Here is a 12,609-nt window from a genome sequence, read left to right as displayed (position 1 = left end):
TGCTGACCAAACACAGTACAGGCTGAATCAATAGCTGGACCACAAGACATAAAGCCTCCCAGGAATTTGCAGTAATCTTGGAGAGGGTTTTGGAATAGGTACTTGGATTCGTCCCATGATCTCAAGGGGTCAGGAGATCCCTGGCTGACATCTAGGTTACAGTAATAACGAACCAGCTATAATTTACTAAGTGGTTACTTGCACCGGACATTGTGCACGTACATACATTATCTCTACAATCCTCACAGTGACTGTATGAGATATTATCATAATCTTCATTTTACTGATGAAGAAATTAAAGCTCAGAAAGATGAAGTGAGTTGCCCAAAGTCACAGAGATAGGAAATGGTAGGCTGGACTTGCTCTCCAGCCGATTGCCCTGAGCAGAAGAAATAATCATCTTCTTTGGGGTTTTTCTGGACGGCACTTAGTATGCAGAGTTATAATTATTGTTTTAATTTGTGTGTCTGTCCTTCTCATTCATCTATAAGGGGACAGGAGCCAAGCCAGTAATTTCAAGTGCCTGACACACAGAGGGGGTGTTGAGTACACGTTAAATCAATTCGTTTAAGGAAGACCAAAAGCAGCGCCCTCAAGTCTAAGGTGTTCGTGCTCTTAAGGAAGTGATTCACCCTTTCTAGGTCTCAGTTTTCTTGCCTGTGGAATGGGGATTATAGATCTCACAGGTTTATTGTGAGATTTAAATGAGACCAGGTCATGGAATTTCCATACAACTAGCAGCTGATGACAATGATAACATGAGGATGATGCTGGAAAAAGGAGCAGGGAAAGAAGCTATCCAGAAATGATTTTGATAGATAAAGAAACTATTCAGAAAAAAAAAAAATCCAGAAATTCCAGAACTGTATCAGTTCAAAGAGGAATTCTTAGGAGGCCCAGCCACTGTGCAGTTTCCAAGACTACAGTGTCTTCATTCGTTCATCATTGCTGGAACACATACTATGTGCCACTGCTTGATTACATTTCATCTGAAACTCTGCAGAACAGATACTCAAGTTATTCTCACTCTACAAGTGAAAAAAAGATGAGGTAAGAAATATGATGTGACTTCCACAAAGAGAACACAGCTACGGAGTGGCAGAAGCGGGATTTGAAGTTAGATCTGTGTGGGTCTAAACCCCTTGTTCATTCTGCTTTCGATGCCACAGCTTCTTCAGTCTTCTCCTGATTCACCAGCACATTTATCAAACATCAGCTAAGTACTAGGGGATACAAGGCCTAGACTATCTGAAAGTCTTTTCCAGGACAAGCTGGGAGGCAGACAACTCAGTGGATATTTAAAAATTCAGCCTGATAAGCTCTGTGTTGGGTCAAGTGTGAGTGATAGAGTTGCAAGGGGAACCCCTTCCAGGGTCCAAAAGTGGGCCCTTGTCTAATATTCAGAAATGAATTGTCCAAAGAGACACATGTGCTGACAATGCAAGAGACTTTATTGGAAAGGGGTGCCCAGGCAGAGAGCAGTAGGGCAAGGGAACCCAGGAGGACTACTCTGCCACACGGCTTGAAGTCTTGAGTTTCATGGTAATTAGGCTAGTGCCTGGGTTGTCTCTGGCCAATCACTCTGATTCAGGGTCCTTCCTGGTGGCATATGCATCACTCAGCCAAGATGGATCCCAGTGAGAAGGGTTCTGGGAAGTTGGTAGGCGATATGAACTGGAGTCTTCTCTCCTTTTGACCTTTCCTGAATTCTTCCAGTTGGTGGTAGCTTGTTAGTTCCACATTCCTTACCAGGACCTCCTATTTAAGATTGCTCATGCAAGCGGTTACTCTGGTGTCTGGCCAGGGTGGGCAGTTTCAGTCAGTAGTTCCTCTAACAATAGAAGAGAGTGCTACCTGCCATTCTCTTTGGTCTGCGGACCCCAGGTACATCTCAAACTCACTAGGTTGTTCCCTTCAAGTCTACCACCTCTCTCGGGTGGAGGGGGTTTTGCAGTGGGGACCAGAGAATAACCAATAATCCTCTCCAAAAGAAATCCCTACTAACCAGCCTCTCCTCTCCCTTCATCTCTGTTTCTGTCTCTGTTTCTCACTCTCTGTCTCTCACAGACACACAACCTCTCATGAGGTGGGTGATGGGGTACTGCTGGTAGAACCGGTTTCTCCACCCTTCAGGCATGCCCTGCCTGGGTGGTCCATGGTTCATGGCATTTGTTACCTCTGCCAGAATGACAGGAAACTGGCATTTAACATCCTGTTACACATTCATTAAAAAGAAATCAGGAAGGAAAGTCACCCAATCAATAGTGATTATCTCTCCGTGGTGAAGTTATGTGTAATCTCTATTTTCTTCTTCTTACTTACTTGCTTACATTTTTTTCTACCATGGATTTACTACTTTTGTAATCAGTAAAACTATTTTCACAATTATCTGTGGCCTCATAGGTGTGGGGGAAGGTCTATAAGAAGCAGTCTCAGAAGGGGATTTGCCCTGAGTACAGAAGGGACTGGACAAGGTGACACATGGGAGAGGTGAGGAAGTGAGAGGTCATCGAGGATTAAAAACAAGGGCCACCGTTCCTTGACGTGCGATTCTCAGTTAACCCTCAAAACCAGCTTAGGAGATAAGCTATTATTTCACAGCTGAGGAAACCAAAAGCCAATTTCACAGAAAAAGAAACCAAGACTCAGAGAGGTTCCATTACTTGTCCAGGAACACACAGCTAGAAAGTGATGGAGGCAGGATTTGAATCCAGATCAAGGTATTTTTAACTTCTGGACTCGGGGGCCATTTCAAGACCTTCCAGTTGCACAACATTTGCATATTCCCAGTTCTTCACACACACTAACTGATACTAGTACAAGGCAGAGGGGTGGGTGAGATAAAGATCACTGTCCTGTTTCCCAAATGAGAAAAGGCCAGAGAGGAGACTTGCTCAGCATAGAGTCACAACGTGGCGGCGCTCCGAGAATCCTCCTTTCTCTCTTTGGGCAGCCTTCCTCCTTCCGCCACCTTCTGCCAACTGCAGGGGCTTCCTTCTTGAAACAAGTGACTTAAGGTAAATTGCTGGACTTCCCCTTTCTCAAAACACAGGAAGTCTGTGTTGTTTGCAGCAGTGAGAGAACAATTTCAGGTCAGTTACAGTATAGGCGGGGCCACGTAGAAGACTGTGTCTTGTGGGGGTGGGGGAGTGGGGGTTGGGGGAGTGGGGGTCTGAAGGGGGAGGCAGGGCTTCCTGCCACCAGGGCTGTTCAGAGGGACCTGTATTTTTCCTTCCTGAGGGTCATGTTAGTGTGTCTGCCCAGGCTTGAAGTCATACCCCAGATCGCTGGATGAACTATTATGGAGTTTAGAAAAATGAGCCCACGAGGAAAGAAGACGGGGCCCCCCTCAATAATAATGATGCTAATAATGATGGTGATGATGGCGATGATAATGATGGCCCATGTTTATGGTACAAAAACCTTTATACCAGGCACTAAGTGGCTAACACAAGTGAACTCATTTGAGTCTCATAACTGCCCTAGGAAGAAGATTCTATAGCTTTGGGGTCAAATAAAATCGGGTTCTAACCACAGTCATGCTGCTCCCCAGCTGTGTGACCTCAGAGACCTTACTGACATTCATTCAATAAATGTTTTTGAACACCTACTATGTGCCATACTTTGTTTAGTGAACAAAACAAAGATCTGTGCTCTCACGGTGCTTACAAGGGAAAGCAGACAACTTGTAACCACAGTCAGTAAATTATGTCAGAAAATGATAAGGGCTAAGCAGGGTGAGGGGGTCGGGGAATGCTGAGGAGGAAGGAGGGTGCAGTGTTAAACAGGGGTGTCAGGGAAGTGAGCCTGAGGAGCATCCCCCCGGTGCACGCTGCCCACCCTGCACCATGTGCTTGCATTCTGAGGGTGTTGTTTCTTTGCCATGTAGCCTCCCAGCCTGATTTTCTGGCCCTTTTCTGCTAGATGACCTAGAGCGGACTTGTTTACAATTAATAAAACTAACTGATCCAGGTATCATTCTGAGTACCCACTTCCAGGCCTGGTACTTTACATTCATTATTTCATTTGCTCTTTATCCAGATGTGAGAGATAGATATGATGAACCCCACTTTACAGATGAAGGAACCAACTCAGAGAGGTGGAGTGACCTGACTAGGGTCACTTAGCCAATGAGGCACTCTTCGTAAGGTGCCTCACAGTGGTGATGGAAAGGCCCTGGCTGGCTTTTCCTCTCCATCACTTGCTGCTGTGTGTGCTGACAGCCCACAGCTCAGCTCTGCCTAGAGGGAAGGCATCGTGGGAGTCTGACCCTGAGCTGGAAAGACAGACAAGTCTGCGATGCCTGGGAGGACCGCTAGAACCTGGAAGGGAACTGCCTGTGCCTTGCCCTGGTCAGTGCTTCAGAAAGAGAAACCTTCTTGCCAACTGTCCCGTAAGCTAGAGACTTCTCTCTGAGGTCTGAGCCCAGTCACTGGGTGGCCTGATTCCCATGGACGTGTGGAGATAGAAAACATGTGGGACTGCTGCAGTTGCCAGGCAACCACCAGCTACACACTCTCTTGACCGAGTCAAGAAGGCTGCCTGATGCAGTCAGAGATTCTTGGATCTGAAACCGAAAGATGTCAATTCTAGTTCTCATTTGCTGTGTGATCTTGGGCAAGTCCCTGTCCTTTTTGGGGACTCAGTTTCCTATCTCTTGTATAAAGCACAGTCAGACTGTCTAAGCTGCAATATGAATAGACACCAGATGGTCAGAATCAAAGTGGGGTGGGACCAGAGGCTCAGGAGCTGGTCATCGGTGAGTGAAGACTCAGTCCTCCTCCTGCCCATTCTGTCCTAGCTGTCCTGGCCCTGGTTACCAGCTGAGGGCATAGACATTTCCTTTCCCACCCTGAGCTATTTCAGGCCACCCAGACTCCATCCCAGGCCCACTCCTACAGCTCCGTCTGGGAATCATCTTTGTACTCACAAGTTAGTGCAGCCACCGCCCACCCATCATAACTTTCCCCGTGGGGAGTTTCCTCTGTTCCTGCCAAATGCAGCTACCCAGTTCTGGGTGTTTCCCTGAATATCCATCAGAGGACCTTCTGACGCTGTTTGCCGAGATTGCACTGGTGGTAAACCCTGAGGGTGGTGCATTCTGCAGAAATCAGCAGAGTTAACTCATTCCATTTCACAACCATAACAAAAAATGACTGCAGCTGCAAGGGCAACAAATGCTTTATGTCCCTGATCTCACTTAATCCTCGTACAATCCAGAGGGATGGGAACAAAGGCCCCTGTTTTACAGATGAGGAAATGGAACCTCAGAGAGGTAAAATGACTTGCCCCAGGTCCCAGTAAATAGTGGAGTCAGGACTCCCATTCAGAGCTAGTGCCACAGCCTGGGGTTTCAAGCCACTGTAGGGTGCTATTTCTCCACAATCCCAGAGGAGGGCTCAACCCGCTTTACAGATGGACAAATCAAGGTCCAGAGAGAAGTGACTGGCCCAAGATCACTCGGCGAGTTAATGTTAGGACAGATTCTAGGACCAGTCCCTGCAGAGCCTCACCACACAGTAGAAAACAAACAGTTCCTCATGTGTGAGCAAAAAATCCCTAGTCTTAAGAAGTCCCCAGCAGTTCCTACAAAGTGGAACATTGCCTAGGGTTCACTGACAAGGATCTCTAAAAGTCTCAGTGTTAGGACAGCGTGTCCCAGAGTTTCTTTGGGCAGCAAAAGACTGTGGGTGTCACTGTCTTGAGTCTACAGAGGAGGTCTCAACTCTAGCCACATCTGAGGTACTTTGGTGTGTCTGGAATATTCTCCCAGTTAGTGGTATTGCCTGGTTAATGTTCACCTGTCCACCTGACCTGTAGGTATCAGTTCAATGTCACTTCCTCTGGGAAGACCTCTGTGGGACCCCATGCTTCCCCTACCATAGATTTTCATGGGTTCAGCTCTTTTCTGTAATAATGCTGACCACAGTTTGCCCTGTAGATTCATATCCAAAGCACATTTAAAACATCAACTTACCCTCCCTCCATCAGGCTTCCCTCGTGGCTCAGACGATAAAGAATCTGCCTGCAGTGCAGTGCAGAAGACCAGGATTTGATCCCTGGGTCAGGAAGATCCCCTGGAGAAGGGAATGGCAACCCACTCCAGTATTCTTGCCTGGAGAATCCCGTGGACAGAGGAGCCTGGCAGGCTACAATCCATGGGGTTGCAAAGAGTTGGACACACTGAGCAACTAACACTTTCACTTCAGTTTCATCCTCCAAGTGACCCCTAAAGATGCAACTCCAGAGTTTGTATTATCCTCATAAAAACAAACTAATCTTTGAACATTCACTAAGATGATAGATGCTTAATATAAAGACAGATTGGAATCACCCAGCAGCTGCCAGGAGCACTCCCAAATTCTCTGCCCAATCTCAATTCACCCGTAGAGATAGGGTCTTTTTCTTAAAGGCAGAGTGGCTTCAATGTGCAGATATCTTAAGACAGCCTTTGCTTTAGTCACTCCCTTTGGCTGAGTTCTAAGATCTAGGCATACAAAAGAATTACTGTGGGGAGTTCTTTGGTGGCCTAGTGGTTAGTTTATGGCACTTTCATGGTGGAGGCCTGAGTGAGATTCTTAGGGAACCATCCTGGATGCCACATGGCACGGTCAAAAATAAATAAATAAATAAATAAAGCTGCCATTCCTGGGGGAAAAAAGAACAATCAGGCAATCAACATCATCAGTTTAAAAAAATTATTGTGCATTATAGGTAATTTAAGGGTTTTCAAATGTAATTGTGAATGATATATGCTTTCCACATGGGTGCTGACTTTTGAATCGAGCCTGCTTCTGAGACACCCACACTATAATTACGAACGTGAAAGAGTATTGCACCTCTGGACCGGAAGCCCACGAGGATTTGATTGCCTCATCTCTCATACCCATATCCAGCATGAAACTGGGCACAGAGCAGGTACTCAGTAAATGTTTATTGAGGGAATGAATCACCTTTGCTTTCTTACTTACTGAAAGACAGACCAGAAGAGGTCTGTGTGGGTCCAGATGGCTATGGGTTCTCTCACTGTTTGAGGCCAGAAGCCACTGAGGCACCTGTCTGCACCTGCTCCTCTACATGCACAGGGCAGAAGCCATGTGAGTGTGAGTTTGGATGTGTGCATGTTTATTGGCTCACACATTTCTGTGACAACCAGAGGCAGTTTTCTATTTGCAGCACTTAATTTCATAACAGTTTCCTGTAGCTTCTGTAACACATTACCATAAATTTAATGGTTTAAGACAATATTTTTATCTTAGAGTTGGAGGTCAGAGATCCAAAAAGGGTCTCGCAGGGGTTAAAATCAAGGTATTGACAGGGCTTGCGTTTCTTCTGGAGGCTTTGGGGAAGAATCTGCTTCCTTGCTTTTTCAATCAAGCTAGAGCTGCATTCCTTGGCTTGTGGCCTTTCCTCCATCTTCAAAACTAGCAGCATCACATCTTCCAGTCTCTTTCTCTGTGCTTGCCTTCTCTCCTGGAGGATCCTTGCGACTGGTATAGGTCCACTGCGATAACCCAGGATGATCTCCCCATTTTAATTTTCTTTTACAAGAATTTATTTTTAATTTGAGGATAATTGCTTTACAGTGTTGTGTTGGTTTCTGCCATACAACAACGTGAATTAGCCATCACTATGCATATGTCCCTTCCCTCTTGAACCTCCCTCCCACCTCCCAGCCCTCTAGGTTGTCACAGAGCACCAGGCTGAGCTCTCTGTGTTATACAACAGCTTCCCATTGGCTGTCTTGCACAGGGTAATGCGTATATTTCAATGCTGCTCTCTCAATTCATCCTACCCTCTCCTCCTCCCGCTGTGTCCACAAGTCTGTTCTCTACGTCTGTGTCTGTGTTCCTGCCCTGCAAATAGGTTCATGGGTACCATCTTCCTTGATTCCATACATATGTGTTAATACATGATATTTGTTTTTTTCTTTCTGATTTTCCTCACTCTGTATACAACAGGCTCTAGGTCCATCCACCTCACTACTCATCCACTGACTCAAATTCATTCCTTTTTATGGCAGATTAATATTCTGTTGTATACATGTATCACACCTTCTTTACCCATTCATCTATTGATGGACAGCTAGGTTGTTTCCATGTCCTGACTGTGGTAAATGCTGTGGCAATGAACATTGGGGTACAAGTGTCTTTTTAAAAAACATTTATTTGTTTATTTTAATTGGAGGCTAATTACTTTACAATACCGTGGTGGTTTTTTGCCGTACACTGACATGAATCAGCTACGGGTGGATATGTGTCCCCCATCCCAAACCCTGCTCCCACCTCCCTTCCCACCCCATCCCTCTGAGTTGTCCCAGTGCACTGGCTTTGAGTGCCCTGTTTCATGCATCGAACTTGGACTGGTCATCTATTTCACGTATGGTAATACACATGTTTCAATGCTATTCTCTCAGATCATCCCGCAGAGTCTAAAAGTCTGTTCTTTATATCTGTGTCTCTTTTGCTGTCTCATGTATAGGGTTGTCATTCCCATCTTTCTAAATTCCATATATATGTGTTAATATACTATTTTGGTGTTTTTCTTTCTGACTTACTTCACTCTGTATAATAGGCTCCAGTTTCATCCACCTCATTAGAACCGATTCAAATGCATTCTTTTTAATAGCTGAGTAATATTCCATTGTGTATATGTACCACAACTTTCTTACCCATTCTTCTGCTGATGGACTTCTAGGTTGCTTCCATGTCCTGGCTATTATAAACAGTGCTGCGATGAACATTGGGGTACACGTGTCTCTTTCAATTCTGGTTTCCTTGGTGTGTATGCCCAGCAGTGGGATTGCTGGGTCATATGGCAGTTCTATTTCCATTTTTTTAAGGAATCTCCACACTGTTATCCATAGTGGCTGTACACTGTACCACCAACAGTGTAAGGGGGTTCCCTTTTCTCCACACCCTGTCCAGCATTTATTGTTTGTAGACTTTTTGATAGCAGCCATTCTGACTGGCATGAGATGGTACCTCATTGTGGTTTTGATTTGCATTTCTCTGATAATGAGTGATGTTGAGCATCTTTTCATGTGTTTGTTAGCCATCTATGTGTTTTCTTTGGAGAAATGTCTGTTTAGTTCTTTGGCCCATTTTTTGATTGGGTCATTTATTTTTCTGGTATTGAGCTGCATGAGCTGCTTGTATATTTTTGAAATTAATTCTTTGTCAGTTGCTTCATTTGCTACTATTTTCTCTCATTCTGAAAGCTGTCTTTTCACCTTGCTTATAGTTTCCTTTGTTGTGCAAAAGCTTTTAAATTTAATTAGGTGCCATTTGTTTATTTTTGCTTTTATTTCCATTACTCTGGGAGGTGGGTCATAGAGGATCTTGCTGTGATTTATGTCAGAGTGTTTTGCCTATGTTTTCCTATAGGAGTTTTATAGTTTCTGGTCTTACATTTAGATCTCTAATCCATTTTGAGTTTATTTTTGTGTGTGGTGTTAGAAAGTGTTCTAGTTTTATTCTTTTACAGGTGGTTGACCAGTTTTCCCAGCACCACTTGTTAAAGAGATTGTCTTTTCTCCATTGTATATTTTTGCCTCCTTTGTCAAAGATAAGTTGTCTGTAGGTGAGTGGATTTATCTCTAGGCTTTCTATTTTGTTCCATTGATCTATATTTCTGTCTTTGTGCCAGTACCATACTGTCTTGATGACTGTAGCTTTGTAGTATAGTCTGAAGTCAGGCAGGTTGATTCCTCCAGTTCTATTCTTCTTTCTCAAGATTGCTTTGGCTATTTGAGGTTTTTTATATTTCCATACAAATTGTGAAATTATTTGTTCTAGTTCTGTGAAAAATACCATTGGTAACTTGATAGGCATTGCATTGAATCTGTAGATTGCTTTGGGTAGTATACCCATTTTCACTATATTGATTCTTCCAATCCATGAACATGGTATATTTCTCCATCTATTTGTGTCATATTTGATTTCTTTCATCAGTGTTTTATAGTTTTCTATATATAGGTTTTTTGTTTCTTTAGGTAGATTTATTCCTAAGTATTAAATATGTCTTTTTGAATTACAATTTTCTTAGGTCATATGCCCAGTAGTGGGATTGCTGAATCATATGGTAGTTTTATTCCTAGTTTTTTAAAGAATCACCATATTGTTCTCCATAGTGGCTGTATCAGTTTACATTCCCACCAACAGGGCAAAAGGGTTCCCTTTTTTCCCCATCCTCTCCAGCATTTATTGTTTGTAGATTTTTTTTTTTTTTTTTTTGGTGATGGCCATTCTGAAGAGTGTGAGGTGATACCTCATTGTAGTTTTGATTTGCATTTCTCTAATAATGAGTGATGTTGAACATTTTTTCAATGTGTTTATTGGCCATCTGTATGTCTTCTTTGGAGAAATGTCTGTTTAGGTCTAAGATTCTTGATATAAACACATCTGTTAAGTTCCTTTTGCCATATAAGGTAACATTCATAGCTTCTGGGGATTAGGACCTGATATCATTGGTGGCCGTCATTCAGCCTACCCTGCTCAATCGAACAAGATGGTCAATGCACATTTGGTATATTGCATCCTAAGAAAGGGAAGAACAACTGCTCTAGCAGAGAACCCACAGCACAAGATCCTGAAGCTGTAAGAACTGAGAAAACTTGGACAAGGTATATCCAAAGTCCCTCTTCCTCCCTCAAGGCATTGCTCTTTCTGTACCTCTGAAACACTGGCAACTCCTGTCAAGCTTCTTCTGGGGATCAAAATTTTGACTTTTTTTTTTTGATAACTCCAAGGAACAATTTATAAGTTTGTTACCAAACCATAGAATCTTTTTAAAAATTTTATTGAAGTATAGTTGATTTACAATGTTGTGTTAATTTCAAACAATGCAATCTTGATTTCTACTTATCAATTAATTGAAAAAAAAGAACTGATTGTTTTTGTTAAGCATGAACTTTGGAGTCAGGAAAGCCTAGATTCAAATCTAGGTTCTGGCACTTACTAGCTGTAAACAGTAATTTTGCCTCTGTAAGGAACCTCAGATGATGTGTTTTGTTTTGTTTGTTTTTTGATCTGTAAAATGGGGATAACAACAGAATCTCTACTGCAAGGTGGTTGTGACAAATAATAAGATAAAGTATATTGTGGTTCTCAAAGTGTGGTTCCCAGACCAGCCACATTTAATCACCTGTGAATTAGCCCCGCTCCTGACATACTGAATCTGCAACTCTTGGAGTGGGACCCAGCAGTCTGTGTTGCAAGAGGCCTTCCAGAGGAGTCTAGTATAGATTGAATTTGAAAGCCACTGATTATATATACCAACCAGGCCCTTTATGCCTAACTACACACACACACACACAGACACACACTTGTGTTCGTGCTAAGTTGCTTCAGTGGTGTTTGACTCTGTGTGACCTTCTGGACTGTAGCCTGCCAGGCTCCTCTGTCCATGGGATTTCCCAGGCAAGAATACTGGAGTGGATTGCCATTTCCTTCTCCAGGGGATATTTCCCACCTAGGGATCAAACCTGCATCTCCTATATTGCAGGAGGATTCTTTTACCACTGAGCCACTTGAGAAGTTCCAATTACATAACATACCATGTATTATATATAATAATCAACATAATTAGTATTATATATTGTATATAATTACATATATTATAATGTATTATATATAATGTGCTAGGCACAAAGAGTCTGGCACACACCAATTCTCATTATTGTTATCACTATTGCTTACTGTTAATAGTTTCAGCACATTCCCTCTGAGATATTGAGTTGGGGATGTATCTCTTCCTACTCCTATTCTACAAACATTAGGGAGGTCTCCTAATGTGATCAACTAGTGAGATGGGCTTCTAGCCTCTCCTTGCTCACTATTTCTCCAGACAAGTTAAGCCCCCTTGGTCACCCTGCCCATACCTGCATGCCAACTGTAGGTGTATTGTGAAGACCTCTCCCCAGGTGCCTCTTTTCCAAGGTCCTTCAACTGCACTCAGGTTCTCCTCAGCTGCAGGGCAGCTCTCCAGCCCACCTAAAGTCTGACAGCCCTGAGGTGCAAGGGAGGTTTCCTTCTCCAGTCTGGGACCTGCATTTCTACTTGTCTGCCCAGTGTTTGGCAGCTACTTCACTGGGATGACTCACTCTGGTATGAGGTCAACCAAAACCCCCAAGCCTTTTTCTCAGGAACTGTCTGAGCTCTAGTTGTTCGGATCACTCAGTCCTGGATGTGTGCAATTCATTTCTTAAAAATAGCATTTGCTTTCGAATTACAAAGGTAATATATGCTTGATGCAGTAAGTTAGGAAAACACAGAGGGAAAATAATCACTGGAAATGATTATTTTTAAATGGACTGATTTTCAAAAATGACCCTATATTTTTGTAATCAAGGGGAAAACACCACTGTCAAGCAATTTCCATTTCTAGAGAAAGAAAAAAGAATTGGAGAAAGCAAAACTAATCTGCCATAGGGAAATTGTGAATTCTAACATACATAGATATCTCATCTCATACATAATTCAAATGTATAATAATATAAATTCATCTCCCAGAGACTACCATTGTTAATATTTTTGATATAGCCTCCAGGCCTTTATGTGTAACATTCTGTATTTTTAAACTTAAATCTAGGTCTAAACTCAGATATGG

This window comes from Bos indicus, chromosome 2 (genome assembly GCF_029378745.1).
Source record: "Bos indicus isolate NIAB-ARS_2022 breed Sahiwal x Tharparkar chromosome 2, NIAB-ARS_B.indTharparkar_mat_pri_1.0, whole genome shotgun sequence".
NCBI classification, from domain to species: Eukaryota; Metazoa; Chordata; class Mammalia; order Artiodactyla; family Bovidae; genus Bos; species Bos indicus.
This window is presented reverse-complemented; position numbering follows the sequence as displayed.